The following is a 14,064-nucleotide window of genomic DNA, read 5'->3' as shown; positions in this document are numbered from 1 at the left end:
GAATAAATCTAGATTTACACATGTTAATATGAAGATACACTTGCAAGGATTTTCATGACATTGCCAGGTTGTTGACAATAAATAAAGCCATAAAATTTCCTGTCACAATATGAGGAATTGTTAGAAAATGGATGGAAATATTAATAACGAAAACAGAGTTCCATATAAAATATTGCTTAGAGAGGAATATAATTAAAAGTCAACGTGTTAAAAGAACTTGACTGCAGAATTAGGGACACCACATGCACAGTTTGTCCCATTTCCTTTAAAAGTTCTCTGAAACCCTCAGTATTAACTCACCGCAGTGCGATTCACTTTTAGAAGATCATAATCATCTTCTTAAAACTTAAACTAAATCTCGTATTCTTTATAAATTGTGTACCAATATTCCCCATTGGGTAGAAAAAAAAAAGACTAAACGTAGTTATAATTAAAATGCTAAGTAACTCTATCGTACAAACTCTTTTTAGTGTATCCCTCACCCTACTTGGGATTAACTTTGAAATCTAAAAGATACCAAGTGTTCTTGGACAAAGTATCATTACCTCAATACATTGAGCTGCTTAAGGAATAGAATTACTTTCTCATCTTAACCGATTCCAATTAAGTGTTCGTACTGTTTAAGGAATGAAATTACTTGCTCTGCTTCCGGTTTTACAGGATCTGTTAAGGCGGAAGCTAATAAGACGCAACTCAACTTAATTCGCCATCTTATTTTTTCATTATAGATTAATGATGCAAACAGTTAGCAAGGTTATTGTCACATTTTTCCAGTCGGGAAAAGTGAGCCAAATAGCAAGCAAACAACAAATGAGTTGGTTAAAATCATACATTGAGCCAATAACAACACGAGATGGAAACGCCTTTTTTTCAATTGATTATATATAAGCGATATGAAATTCAATTTTTCAACGACATGACGTGATCTCAACAGATATTAACAACCAAGTTGTGCCTTATTTTGCAAGCATGATCAATTCCATCATTCTCTTGAATAGAATATTGTTCCTACCTTCCATCAACCACGCTAGATATTGCAAAAAGAACAACAAAAGTAAAAACCTAGCAAATTCATACCACTAAAAAGCTTAATAGAGAACCATCCATGCAGTAACAACAAAAGTAATGCAGGAACATTTAAATCAGAGGAAGCTCGTACTCCATTTAATGACTCTAATACATATTCGAAAACAGGATCCTTACCAAACTGGAAGATCGAGACATTTATCGAGCTGCACACCCAACTTTCGTAGAGGGAAGCATAACACTGTATTATACAGGATCTCTGAAACACACATAATTCACAGATGTTGTATCAATTAAAACTGGATTATGCCTCTGCAAATTTTATAACTGAATTCAGTTAGTATATATACTATATGTCTAACTGTACTTGTGCGCAAGGGCAACAAAGATCAAATAGACAAACACTAACAAAATTCAGTTTGTTCAAGTGGTATCTTTTCCTTTTCGGCACTCATAACACATCTCCAGTAAAAGCCGAATGAATACATTTTATATACATCAGATTGAGCTAGTAGTTACATGAATGGAGAATGCATATAACAACGTTGGGAATAACTTAGTCGAACTACCTGATTAGGTACCGGGTACCGTAAAAACCCTGCAGGTTACCCCACCCCACCCTTCATCACATGCACTTCCGGTAGGAACAAAAATTGAACTTCAGTTTCTGCTCCCAAAGGCTTCTGATACCTGTCAAATGGATAAAGCTAACAAGCTAAAATGAGAAGCTTACGGATGCAAACATATAAGAATTATAGATGATAAACAGGTGCATCGAATACCTCAATTGAAGTCACTTGCATCATTGGATTGCCACTTCCTGCTATTACAAACAAAGAAGCTTATATCAACATTCAAATTCAACTTAAAATTGAAAAAACAAACCAAAATATCTAAGAAGCAGAAATTTCTAACCATCTAATTCCTGGTAGCAAAAAAAATATGTAACTGAGTTACTTCGGAAGGAATCAAATAGAAGTGGGGCCGATGTTGCAGTTAAAATTACAGTTGCAAATGGTGGAGGAACATCATCTCCAGCTACACGTATGGCTGAAACGGTAAGGTAAAAAGCCCTAGAATTTGGTAAACCAAGAAAACGCCCAATTTGAAGAAGCAAAAAAAAGAAGGAAAAAAAAAACCCAAATATATGAAACCCTATGTTTTAATTTGTTTTACTGACTAGTCGTAGTAGTCAACACAAAGTAGCTCTGAAATCTCTTCTTACCTAGAAAATCCCTTCAATTTCAACTAAAATCAACAAACATAAGATGAAGATGACGAAAGCACTTGCTTAAGTATGAGAAAACGATGATGTGGTTCACTGAAACACTGTTGCTGCTCGAGAAGTAGATGAAGGTATAGATTCTGGTGGCGGTATGAGAAGAATTGACCAAGTGTAATTAGGTCTTGATAAGAATAAAACAAACCTGAAAACATCAAAATAATAACAGGAGATAAGCCAAATATTAGAGCAAACTGGTTTACTAACCAAGTCTCCATCTTTCTTCTCATCTCTGTATGGATTTCCATTGTTCAACGAAGAAAACGAAAAAAGAAGAAACCATCTCTCGCAATGTCTGCCTCTCCCTCTCTCGCAGGTCACTACACAACTGTGCGGCCTCGACTTCCTGCACTTGGATCTCATTTTGCATCTCAACACTCAGAAGCTTCGCTAACTTTACAATCTTTAACTGCTTCATGTAAAGTAGCCGTATCTGGTTCGAACTTGTCATGTGCCTCTCAAAGGGACCTAATCTCCTTGGTTTGATGATGCTTAAATGGTGATGCAACGATTGTTTTTATGTCTAATTGTTGTACACCCATATCTAATCTACAAAGCTCAGTAAAACTACCAACATTGTCCATCATATACGGAAAAAAAAATAAAAAAATTAAACAACATTAAAAATGACGATACTAAAATATTGCAAGAATGTACGATGGATTGTTTTAGAAGAACCGTTTTTCCTGAAGCAGCTAATGTCTCGTGTTATATATATAAAACTCAATGAGTTGCAGCATGTGCAATATTAGGTCTACCTAAGATAATTGCGGCCATTTATTCCACTTTTTCATGCTTAAATGCCAATGAGTAAGTTTGAGATACTTTGTTATCCCGTAATAAAAATCTTTGCAGTTTTTGACAATCACCTGAGATTTTACCAATCGAGAGAGAATGAGAGAGCTACCTTCGACAAATCGCGATGGACTCTGGCGCCAAATAAGATTGAAGGAATATCTCTTAAGCAAGCAGACTTCCCAAAAGCTTCTCCAAGACCCTGGTCCAACTCTATATCTTATGTTGGAGTCCCATTCTGAGTGCATCAAACAATGGAATCACTGTTTTTGCCATTTGTTTACTCACATGATAATGCCATCTGTAGGAGTCGAACCTACAACTACATGGTTGAGAACCATGTGCTCTTCCATTTGAGCTAAGACAGCAGATACAAGTGGGATTTAGTATGACTTAATATAAAGTATACTGAACATGTTCAGATTTTCTAATGGCCATTTGTACACCTAGCAGACGTTTGAATGAATAGTCATTTTTCAAGGACAACTCTACAAAGTATGTTACCTAGAATTGGTAAATAACTTCAACAGTTTTGTATCAGAAAAGTAAGATGAAAACAACAGGTAAGCTAAGCATTCTGGCACTTCTCCTTGATGGTTTCATTTAGTGGATAATTTACCCTTATATGTTTGTAAAGAATTGAATCATCTAATCAAACTCAGAACCTTAGTGCAACTAATATCAATAACCCGTCCATAAAAGGATACTACAGAAACAGTGGGAGAGAGCAAGAGATAATTGGCCTATAAAATACCTCTCAGATCATGAATAGGAATCGTAGCGTGTCTGCAAGGCGTAGTGGTGTTGACATGGATCAAGAAATAGTCCAATTGATGCAATAGTTAGGGTGATGGATTTAAAGTACCTCCAGAATACATTTGAACCCCTACAAAATCCAAAAAATGAAGAAAGAAACTATAAATAATCCAATGCAAACCAAAACAAAAATAATTGAAACTTGAAGATGTATAATCAACTATTGGACAACCAAATCCAGATCGAATGAATGAAAGTGATAGAAGTGAAGTGTGATTTTTTGCTCTTCTCGAAATTGAACCCTGTGATTTGATTTCAAACATAAAAACATATCAATAAAAATTCCAAAACAGCTTATTAATACTAAGCAATACCATTTTTTTCCTCCTTGTTAAAGCCCCCTAAAATTAATCTTAATCTACCCTTTTTTCTTTGTAAATCTTATGAATGATCTTCACCCTCTTCTAGAATGACAACTCGTAGACCCATCTCTCAAACCCATTCAGGACTTTTATGAAGAGGGATGAATAATAAGAGTTCCAAGTGTTAGAGCTTCCCTAGTACAGTAATTCCCTTCAACTTGGTTTATGGCTATTGTTTCATCTTCAATACAAATATTCACTTGCTCTAGCTTTCCGTGACGTTAAGGATGCTGAGTTCAACATCATAAATTTCCTGTTGACCTCTGCGACAACGAAAGGTTGTTTTGTTTTGACTGCAGCATATTGCACTACTGTCCTTGAGCTCTAGTAGATATTGGCTGTCCTTGAGCTCTAGTAGATATTGGGATTCTGCCCTTCAATGCAATGATCTATCTCACCAGCTTAATTATTGAGTTATCATTAACAGACACCACTGACGGAATAACACTTAAAGTTAACCACACGGTCCACACAAATAAATCCCTGATCTATTTCATTAGCTTAATCCTACAACAAAAGTGCATTTTGCTTGAAAATGAGATAGTGTTTACAACCGTTTTTATTCAGAAAATAGACAAAATAAAATAAAAATCAGCTACCTTCCATGTTTACCTGGCTTAATGCATAGCTCTATGTTCGTGTCTGCAAGAACCACACTAACCGGTATCACTCCGGCACCTATTGCTTTGCTTAATTAGTATCTGAAAATAATTTACAGAAACAGTTAATAGAGTTATATAGATTGCTTGGCACATTATTATACCAAATGGTGGTGCAGTAATTCAGGCAAAGGTGTTAGCGAATGGAAAAGATCAGAGGATTTTCTACTCCGTGTCTTAGACTAAAAGTATTCCTTATTTTTCTACATTTACTAAGGGTGCCAAAAACTATTACACTATAAAGATACAATATACATGGATTGCAACACCCTCATTCTTCTGATAAGTGTGAAAAGAAAATAATTTCTTGCTTTACTCAACTTCCTTATGCTAACTTCATGGATGATCTAAAGTTATATGGTCAATGATCTTACAGAAAAAAAAAACGAATTTTGCTTATGTATAAGAAGAGACAAAATGTGAGCACAGATAGAGATAAGTATGCACCTCGACATCCTAATTTAAAAGGAAACAACAAAAAATTAGTCATGGAGCTTAAATAATTTAAATACGACATTGAATAAAGCTAGGGAAAGGTGAACAGCTTCTGATTAAAAGGAAACAACAAAAAATTAGTCATGGAGCTTAAATGGTTTAAAAACGACACTGAATAAAGCTAGGGAAAGGTGAACAGCTTCTGACTTGCAGTAACTACACAAAACCACCAACATATACATGTGCATTCTGCAATGAGAGAAAACTGAAATTCAAGCAGCTAATCACCATAGAACGTTTGTAATTTAGATAACTGAAAAAAAGGAGTTAATATGGTATCTTTACTGAATAATGAAATAGTGAACTTAATATGACCGCTTTGCCGAATAATAAAATATCATTAAGGTTTAAAAACAGATGAAACAGAAGTTTACACTTGTGAATTGCCTATTATGCAATCACCTAGCAATAGATATCAATAAACACCGAAAGAACTTCTTTCAAAGCTCTACTACGGATAACTAAACAAATCAGAGAACCACGTAAAGCACACATATCAGGCGAATTGCCTATTTTTGAATATTAACTATCATTACTGACATCATTAAACTAAATTCACATGCTGTAGTCTCGCTTTTCGTAGTTGTGGATTTCCCATTGCCGTCATTTCTAATCTACACTTCATTCTTGTAAATCATTGCTCTCTAGTCTTTATGCCATTGCAATCAAAGTTATGCTCGATTGACACTACACTTTACTTAACAACTCGTCTATAGCTCCACTATGTTTTTTTAGGACCAAAAAGTACGAAAACTTTAAAATAAAAAAATAAAAAAACTTGAAAATTATGGAAAATATACACCTTAAACAGAAAAGTAAAACTTCACCTTAAGTGGTTGTTGTGAACCTGCAAAGGTGAGAATCAGAAACTCATAAAAGCATCATAATCAAGCACATCAAATCAATTACCTCATGGTTCTTATATGATCACCACTGCAAAAGAAATAAATATTACAAATATCATTCCTATATGTTTAATCAAAGAACCATCCTTTGAGACTTGCTCTTGTATGAAAATACTCGGTTCCAGAGAGTCAGAGACAATGCCAGCCTTTGAGATGAAATCATTTTTCCAATGGCTCTTGCCCAAGAAGTATGCCAACCTGGCCTACAAAAATGCAACCTCCTCCACCACAGCTTATGCACATTGGTTTTTCTGCATCCACAAATGCAACAACCATGAATTCAATTATGTTTAACCTCCATTATGTTTTGGCATCAGTTAGTATTATTCTTCCTGTTCATATATTTTTTGATCGTTGTAAAGAACTTACTAATAAGAATTATAAAGAGTGAACTAAAAAATTTAGAGATAACTTTCCAACCCACTATTCAAATCCTTACGACTCCAAACAGGTGAATGGTCGACAAACTGGTAAAAGGTCATTTTGAGAACCGCCAGGTGTATGGTCATTTCTCCAAATGACCAACAAATGAGAAAACAGAAAATAGTTGAGCATTCAGGATGGGATCAACGAACAGGTGAACTGCCTGCAGGGGAACCGGTACGCAAATAGGTGAGCAGGGAGCTGGTGAACAATCCATTGAATGAGCGTTGAACTGTTGAGCGACTGGTGAGGAACAAAGATCTTTAGTCGAAATTAGAAAACAAATTAATGAGAATAAGAATGGGGCAAAAAACAATCTGAATATACAGAATTCCTCATGAGCAAGTGGTAGTTATGCCACTATATTTATCTTTCTTACCCTGGATAAAATTTATATTATTAGGCAATGATCTCCTAAGTTCCTCCGTCCATAATCAGGACTCAATCTAATCTTTTACCACTGGAAAAACACCTCTTGATTGTTTCGCCCCTTCATAATCAGGACTCGATCTACTTCTGCGACGCAGTGGAGTTTTAATTCTAGAAAAACTATTTTCTCTTCTTATCCTAGGACAATCATGCCTATCACCCCGCTCGTTGTTATCTCGAGGTCATATCAACACAGACAACCCTGCCACAAATGTTGCTGCAAAATCTCACAGGAACAAATTTGATAGATAAGAAACGACTGACCATCACTTTCATCTTTAACGTGAACTCTTCACCACGTCTGAGAATATAATTTTTTATGGTTTAGGTTTAATGAGATAATTTGATCCCGGACTAAATGCATTACGTTTTCCCCGAAGAGGGAAAATTCATGGATTCTATTCCAAAATTAAAACAAAAGACTAAAAAAAGGATGGATTGGACTGACATAGACATATAGAAGCCTTGGAGTTACAGAAGAAGAAAGTTTTTTTTTTCTTTTTTCTTTTTGTACAGTTAGGTAGAAAGGAAAAAAAAAGTGAGCAGTGCAAGTTTTTTTTTCTATGAAGAATACCCTATGGATTACAGGATGGCTGCGGTATGAATTAAATATATCAAAAAATGAGAAGCAAAGAAAGGATAAAATTATAGGGTTTCTGTATGCTTACCTTTTTCGGCTATCCCGTTGCTTGAGAAAACTCCACCAGGATGATGATTTCGACCGCAAGATGACACTCCCAGATAAAGTACTGATTCCACAAAATAGAAATTCACACAATTGATTAAATCTCAGTTCGAACATAAAATGTAGAATCAAAGATTTAGATTGTTTGCAGTATCGAAGGTATATGTCAGCATACCAAATGGCTTAGTCGAACAGTTGTTGTAAAATAGTGTACTGCATTAATTTGACATACCAACTACTAACCTTTTTTGTACTAAAACTTGTGTTCTTTTGAATGCATCCCAAGTATATTAGGAAGACAAATCGCAAAGAAAACAGATTTATGTACATCCACATATCTCGAAGACCATTGAATTTCCTCTGTTGGAACTTAAAAATAAATAAACACAGATTTTAAAATCTAGGGTTTACCATATACGGCAAACATCAAGCACACAGATTCTTAATTCTTCATTATCAATTGCAAATCTTAAGAAGAAGAATGAGGATTGGTATACCTTTCTAGCAATGTCTGATAAATGGATTTCACGTAAATCTTCATTATCATCTACACAGATTGATAACGAAAAATTTAAAGTCTAGGATTTACCATCTCACGCAGAGTAAAGAACAAATCAAAACCCTAACTTTTCCTAAACCCAATATCCTAAATTACAACATAATCTTATTAGAACCCATAAAAAACAGAAACTCCATAAGCGAAATTCAAAAACCCTAAAAAACGAACCAAGAGCCCTAGATATCATATACGAAATTCAAAAGCGAGAAATACTGCTGAAAATAATAATAATCGAACCATTTGAAACTAATAAGATCAGATATCAAACAGAAATTATAAAAATTTGTATTTGGAAGTGATTTCAGAGAGGAGAAGAGAAAAAGGATCGTTGTGAAGTGAAAAAATTCAGAAAGAGGGGGTAATATCTGGTCGTCCCCGAGCGTCACCGAGTTTAATAAGTGCGGCCCTGGTTTGTGAATTTGGGTATTTAATCAAAACACAACTATAATTCCGAGACGTCCAAGTCAAACACAATCCGATCGATCCCGACTGCGGGATGACCCTCTCCGACGAATCCTGCCCACTGATTGACTCTTTGATAACCAAGAAAAATACCACTTTTTTTTATTACAGTGATGTCAGATGAGACAAAACCATCCAAAATCTCACTCGAGGCATTCCTTTCGTTCTCTGACACATTTGGAGTAATGTCACGGGAGACGTGTTCTGTTTCTGAAACCTTGCCTGAACTTTTCTGGCTATTGATGTCACCTAACGTCCCACATATCACATAGTCTGACCTTTTCAAATTCTGCGAAGAACGTCCGCCTGTCACGTTATGTGTAGCTGCCGGCACACCAGAAGACTTGTCTGCTCTGTTCAGTTCTGCCTTCGCACACCGAAAATGATATATATCCCCCACTCTTTATCTCCACTCCCTTCCCCGCCTATGTGTCATGTAAGCACTGGTTAAACCCAATGATAATGGGACCCCCTGTCAATCTCAATCCAGAAGATCAAGGGCTAAAATCAGTGCCACCTAATGGGGGTAAAGAGACGGGGAAGTGTAGCAGCTTCGCGGATTCACAGTGGCTGGTATTTGAAGACTATCAGACCCCAGAAAAACAGATTGTTCTACAGAAATTACTGGTAAGTCATCCACCCTATCTTCATTATTATTATTATCCGAAGAAATAATCGTGTAAGGAATGTTTTCAAAGAAAACTACATCACAAGATACAAAAAATTGTTTCGCTTCCAAATCAAACAACCACCGCCAACCCTTTTTTCCACAAGGATAACCAATAAAAATACATCTTCGACTTCTTGGATTAAACTTATTACGATCACGAGGGACAAGACTTGCATAACACAAACATCCAAATACTCTAATATGAGTATAAATAAGAGGCTTCTTATGTAACAATTCATATGGAGTTCCTCATTGAGCAAGGGAGTAGGCGTGCGATTAATAATATGAGCAGCACTTAAAATACACCCACCCCAAAACCGAAGAGGTAACTTGGCTTGAAATCGTAAAACACGCGCCACGTTCAATATATGACGATGTTTGTTTTAAACTCGCCCATTTTGCTGTGGTGTATCCACACATGAAGTTTGAAATTCTATACCCTGTTCAATAAAGAAAGGAATTAATGAAAGAAATTTTGTACCATTATCACTGCGCACCTTCTTAGCTTGTCTATCAAATTGTGTCTTCGCCATAGCACAAAAATTCTGAAAATTTTCCACCACCTCAGTTTTATATGCCATCAAATAAACCCAAACACAACGAAAGTAATCATCGACAATGGTAAGAAAATAAAGTGCACCACAAGAAGATGGAGTACGATAAGGACCCCATACATCACAATGAACTAAATTGAAGAAGTCATCCGCTTTATTCTCACTAACCGGAAAAGTAGTCTGAGTTTGTTTAGCTTTAAAGAAAATATCACATGGTTCATTAAGAAAATTTCGACAATCAACTTTATTCATACCCGAAAGTAAAGAAACAACCTTATTAGACGCATGACCTAAACGTCTATGCTATAAACAATAATCCTCTCCAGCAGATACTCGATTTGCAGTAATGAGCGTTCCACTATGGAAGATATAGACCTCGTCTCGTTCCTCACCCACACCAATCACAGTCCTCGTAATGTGGTCATGTATCACACATAATTTATCAGTCAAAGTGACAATACATCTCAAATCTGTAATTAAACATGCTAAAGAAATCAAGTTGCAGCGGAGATCAGGAACGAATAAAACACAGAATACTTTCATATTGTTTCCAAACACCATAGTGCCTTTGCATGGAGCATAAGAAGTTGTGCCATTCGGAAGCTTCACAGAAGAAAACCCAATTTCATGAGTCTTAAACAAAACTTCTTTAGTTCATGTCATGTGTCGTGAAGACCCTGTATCAAGTATCCATTTACCAGAAATCTTCGAATCATTATTCGAATTTTTAAGCATTTGCACAATGGTTTCCCATTGGGTATCAGTAAGAGTATTATCAAGCCCTAGTCGATCTTGAGACGATAGAGATCCCCCACCAGAGTTAATGGTTGTGATCGCTACATTAGCTACACAAATCATGGTGCTAATCTTAAGCACAATTTTCTGATTTGATTTTAATTAGGTTAAGTCTTTCCTGGCTCAGATGTCATGAAACGACAAGGTAGAGAAGATGAAGATTTCTTATTTATTGAAAAGCTTGAGTTACAAAATAGGTTTCCATATGAATAAATAGATAGAGACAAAACAAATCTACACTAATAAATATCTTTCTTAACTAACAAAATACATAACCATATATACAATATAACAATAAATACATATCTCCTAATAATCCTTTATCGATTAAAATTAAAAATGCATGAAGATGAAATAATATGAAGAAAGATTAATGAATGAATTACCACCGGACGTACTTTTCAATTCTTGCACTCTCCTCATAAACTTCCGCAATAATTTAATGTTTTTTGCTTTCTTAATTACTCTTTTAACTTATTTTTTCTTCTCCTCAGCAACATGATTTTCTTCTTGGTTCATTTTCTCGGCATCAACAGGATTCCCAACCACAGAATCGTGTTCATCATCTGTGTTGAAAAGATCATCGACGAATTTTTAATACATTTTGGACACACACAAGTAATATTTGTCTCTTCATTAGCCAAGGATGCTGACGATGTAGGAAGAGGTGGTGGTGTTGGTGGTGTATTAGTTTGTGAAACTAGGTTGAACAGATGATCGATGTTACTGCCAGCAGGGTGATGATTTTGAACAGAGGAAAAATGAACTGAATTGAAGGCAACGTGAATGGGTGGGATATACCATGGTAAGATTGGAGATATAATATCTCATGGAAACACTTGACCCCCTCCCCCTCTTCCACCACCACTATAAGCATCATTACTATACATTTATTTTTCTCTACAACCTATTTCTATATTCCCTCTCTCTGTGTGAAGCTGAAAAATGAGGAGATGAAAAAAGAGACAATGGAATGAAAAATCAAGTTCCAAATATACAATCAACTAGTTTAAATAGCTAACCAATAGCATGTGAATTAATGATGTTACTATCTATATGTTAAGTCTAGAGGTTACTCTCTCAGTTTTCTTTGTATGATGTAGACACACATTATAACAAAGTCTTTCACATTGTATTTAACGTTGTCTAATACTAAATATTTATAATTCCATCATTGTAAGAAAACTTTAGTACAATTTAAACATCTATATAGGAATACTCCATATATGAATAACCTCCATATAAGAATAAAAATCTTTGGTCCCGATTTGGGCCAGTTATATTTAAGAATAAACTTCATATTGGAATAAGTCATATTTTTTCGGTCCCGTCTTAAGGAACTTACCTCCATATAAGAATAATTCACAATAGTATATAAATAATATAGGTCATATCGTACATCAAAGTTTAAGACAAATACATTCTTTTAACTAATTTGGAAAATCCTTTTACTTTTAACAGGTGTGATATTTTTTTTTTTTGCACGACTCATTCAAATATCTTTGATCGTATGATTTTATTTTCCAATTTTTCATATCATTGTTGAATTTCGTGTGGATTGTGTTACATAGAAAACTTCATATATTTAATTAATACATGTGAAACTAAACAAATTTCACATGTGAAACTAAACAAAATTTATGTTTTCTTAGGTATTGCATAGGTTCATTGTGTTGCATAGCAAACTTCGTATATTTAACTTATGTATCATACATGTGAAACTAAACAAAATTTACTTAGTATTGCCTAGGTATATTGTGATGTTTTTTGTGCGTAATTATGTTTTCTCCTAGGTACATATGTAGCAAATTTTTATTGCTCGCTTCAAGGTAAATCTTTTATTGCTCGCTTCAAGGTAAACCTCCATATAAGAATAACCTCCATATAAGAATAATTTCTTGTGATCCCTAGGATATTCTTATATAGAGGTTCTATTGTATCCGAAAAGAGTAAGAAAACAAAGGATAACCACATTGTGAAACAGAAAGTCCGCGTCGAATTTCCATCCAAGATCATTTTTGGAGAAATGTATTGTGTAAAAAAAATCAAAAGTAATAGCCTAATAGGAACCCAAAGTCACCTAATATTAGCCATTTTTGGTCATAATGTTGACGGGGATTTTCATTGCAATGAACAGTTTGGGATTGGTGTTGTGGGTTGTGAAAGTTATGGGAAATTTCTAGGTCGTTTCGTGAATATTGATGAGGTTGAACTCTTGGCTCTTGTGATAGTTTTTCTAGCCATTTTTATTTTTTTTATTTTTTTATTCTTTTTGCTAAATCACATAAATTTTATTGATAAATTGGAAAGTACAGATACAAAGTTAAATTGGAGAACAAGCAAAAAAAAAAAAAAAAACTAACCCAGCCCAAAATAACTTACAAGCCCATTTATCAATTTAACTTGCAAGCCCAATAACCTCAAATTAAAAAACTCTGTAATACACAACTTCTGGCATTTCAACTCTTCCTAACCAGGTAGGTCTACCAATGCAAAAATCCCTTTCACCTGCTTGTAACTTTGCTCCTCTTTTTAGCTACACAATCAGTAGAGAAATTGATTTTTGTTAGATAACTGCTCGGTCGAACTCGCATCCGTTGCTATCTCAAGCATGTTTGTCAATGTTAGTGATCAAAACTATAAGTCTTGATTTCTGGTCTACTTATAGCTAAGTCTCAGACTAGGATAGAAAGTGTAGTTGAGCTCAAGACTCCATGGCGATCATCATACAAAGACGAAGAACTACTCAAGGAACTTGTGGAACTTCATCGACTAAAAGGTATGTGGAGACTTGAACTTATCTATCACTCAAAAGTCTATCTACTCTATCTCCTATCTTGAGACAAAAGTCGTATTGCTATATAGACTTTGATTATACACATTTGCTATTTCGAGCCGAGTTTATCTAGCGTATCTATTTCTCGAAATATGTGATGGTAAACTTTCTCTTTGGCCAAGTTCATCTTTACTAATGACGAAAGTCATATTAAGTTTCAATTACTTGAAAATGGCTTTGACGAAAAATGGTTTGTGAATAACAATCATATAACGTCCCCTAAGAATGTTTCAATGATTGAAATGAGAGTTTAGAATATATAACCTTGGAAGGATATAAACATTGTGTAGTAACACATATGTGTATAAGTC

General features: G+C 34.9%; 1 long non-coding RNA gene and 1 other non-coding gene across 5 annotated transcripts; both read right to left on the bottom strand.

The window, feature by feature from the left end:
* Positions 1-784: 784 nt before the first annotated feature.
* LOC113353895 lies at positions 785-8,798 on the bottom strand. 4 transcript variants are annotated; one of them, XR_003361596.1, is made up of 13 exons: positions 8,375-8,798; positions 8,121-8,246; positions 7,861-7,941; positions 7,143-7,409; positions 6,765-7,006; positions 4,894-6,591; positions 3,858-3,989; positions 3,216-3,461; positions 2,252-2,453; positions 1,809-1,846; positions 1,596-1,716; positions 1,204-1,285; positions 785-1,027 (listed from the first exon to the last, which is right to left on the bottom strand). It is a non-coding gene; the product is annotated as an uncharacterized LOC113353895 (long non-coding RNA). The 4 variants fall into 4 exon arrangements; XR_003361593.1 differs by lacking the exon at positions 7,143-7,409 and having other exon boundaries at positions 4,894-4,982; positions 6,263-6,591; XR_003361595.1 differs by lacking the exon at positions 7,143-7,409 and having other exon boundaries at positions 6,761-7,006.
* Positions 3,399-3,471, bottom strand: TRNAE-CUC. The gene has a single exon. It is a non-coding gene; the product is annotated as a tRNA-Glu (tRNA).
* Positions 8,799-14,064: the final 5,266 nt, after the last annotated feature.

Source organism: Papaver somniferum, chromosome 2 (assembly GCF_003573695.1).
Source record: "Papaver somniferum cultivar HN1 chromosome 2, ASM357369v1, whole genome shotgun sequence".
NCBI lineage: Eukaryota > Viridiplantae > Streptophyta > Magnoliopsida > Ranunculales > Papaveraceae > Papaver > Papaver somniferum.
The sequence above is the reverse complement of the archived record's forward strand: the minus strand, read 5'-3'. Positions and strand labels throughout refer to the sequence as shown.